The sequence below is a fragment of the Priapulus caudatus genome, unplaced genomic scaffold (assembly GCF_000485595.1).
Source record: "Priapulus caudatus unplaced genomic scaffold, Priapulus_caudatus-5.0.1 Scaffold216, whole genome shotgun sequence".
NCBI lineage: Eukaryota > Metazoa > Priapulida > Priapulimorpha > Priapulimorphida > Priapulidae > Priapulus > Priapulus caudatus.
Window position 1 is genome coordinate 124,796 of NW_014577277.1, and position 2,243 is coordinate 127,038.

Consider the following 2,243-nt stretch of genomic DNA (forward strand, 5'->3'; position numbering starts at 1 on the left):
CTCTCTCTCTCTCTCTCTCTCTCTCTCTCTCTCTCTCTCTCTCTCTCTCTCTCTCTCTCTCTCTCTCTCTCTCTCTCTCTCTCTGTCTCTCTCTGCTCTTTCTCTCGCGCCCTCTCTCTCGCTCGCTCTCTGATCTTTGACTACTTGGCTCAGTGCGAGATATCTGATCCTATCATGCTGGAATAATATGTGTACAGCTTTTCATTCTGCTACCTAATCATCTAGGGTGACCATTGCGCAAGTAGCACTCCCATAAGCTATTAGCCATGTCCCATAATTGGTGATCTTCCTTGAGTTGGATGACAATTTAGTTGACAACCACAAAGGTAATAGGTAAAGGTCTCTATTATCTACTCCTGATATATATCATATGTTTAAATTAGGGAAAAGCGCGCGCGCGCGTGCGTGCTTGCGTGTATGCATGTGTGCGCGCGCGCTCGTGTGTGTGTGTGTGTGCGTGCGTGCGTGCGTGCGTGCGTGTGTGTGTGTGTGTGTGTGTGTGTGTGCGCGCGCGCGAGTGTGTACGCGTGTGTGCGCAGGTGTTTGCGCGTGCGCGCGTATGTGTCTACGCGCACGCGTGTGTGTATTATATCAAGAGCTAATAATACCTCCGTGTATTATCTGTGTATTTTCTCTTGTGTATTATTAGCTCTCGATTATATTGTATTATGTATTAATTATATATCGATTACGTGTATTATATGCAGTGTTTATTATATATTTTATGTACCATGCGTATACAGGTATTTGTCCGTGATATTTGTACACAACTTGGAATCTCTACGATATTATCACAAATATATGACGATATATATCTATATTTTGATGTTAATGTTGCAAAAGCATGCACGCGCGTGCGCAATACCTCGTCAATTGTCAATTTAGGAGGAAGTGAATAAGATACAATAGCAATACATTGACGGGAAGATGAAATACTAATATCGTATTAACTCTTGTTCGGTGGTTTACATGTGTGTGCTTGCATGCCTCGTATTCAGCTTAATATTCAGGACGTTCGTTGCTGCGGCCAGAGGCCTTGTGCTTGCTAACCAACAGTACGAATTCACACTCTGTCGGATCAGTTGCCATTTGCGATGCAAGCACATGCACGCTTACGAACGTACACGTCTGCACGCACGCACGCACGCACAAGAAATCATGAACGTACGAGTTTATCGTGCTGTAACTTAGTATATATACGTATATTAACGTATCATACGTAAAACGTTAACGTTTATTATACGTAACTTATGAACGTCGCACTTTAAGAGGTTGAATAAAATTACACGTTGTTCTCATCTGATATTACATTCATTTTATAACGGGACATGTGCTATTACTATAAACCTAAAAATTGCGATATACACTGTTGGTTAAATTGAGTTTTTACTCGCCAGCTCTTTTGCCGTGAGCAAGGGAAGCGTTTCTTTGAAAAAAAAAAGTATGGCTAGAATCAGAAATTAAGGCTAGAAAATGATTCAGCTGCAGATGTTACCTTGGGCCTTACACATCTCGCCCAGATTATCCCTCGGTGTTCGACGTTTTGCGTATTATGTGCTTGCATCAGCCAAACAAAATCCCATATCGGCCACCCGTGTCCAATGTAATGATAATGCGAATAACCAGGCCAATGACTGCTATGTGGTTATTCGCGGCCCGGCTAATGTATTGCTATGATATCATTCGCCTTTGCTTCTCGTCGTCCCTATTCATTTACTTTCCAATTCGCGCACGCCCTGCGGCGGGCGTGTCATTGGCACACCTGCTGCTCTATTTGATACGGCAGCGTCGTGTTCTCGTCTCCTCAATTTATCATCAGCCTCATCGCAATTGTTTGCGAGGCATCGTATCAAATACCTAAGGAAATGAGGCGCAGCGCCGAACAGAACCGTGCGCGTTTAGACATATTGACGTTGGATGCGCGCCCGTTGCCTGATATAGCTAAATGAGACAATTGTACGCGTTTGTAAAGATGCAACAGCGTATAATAGGCATGCCCTCTGGTGTTAGGCGGTTATATCGCTTACGCTGTCGCTCTCGCTCCCTCTCTTTCTCTCTCTCTCTCTCGCTCGATCTCTCGCTCGATCTCTCTCTCTCTCTCTTTCTCTCTCGCTCCCTCCCCCTCTCTCTCGCTCACTCTCTTTCTCCCGCTCTTTCTCCCGCTCTTTCTCTCTATCTTTCTCTTACTCTCTCTCTCTCTCTCTCTCTCTCTCTCTCTCTCTCTCTCTCTCTCTCTCTCGCTC

The 2,243-nt window shown here is 44.7% G+C and overlaps 1 protein-coding gene across 2 annotated transcripts in view; it reads left to right on the plus strand.

Moving 5' to 3' along the window:
* The window catches only part of LOC106807458 (male-enhanced antigen 1-like), a 36,190-nt gene that overhangs the window by 13,114 nt on the left and 20,833 nt on the right, over nucleotides 1-2,243 (plus strand). The window lies entirely within an intron of this gene.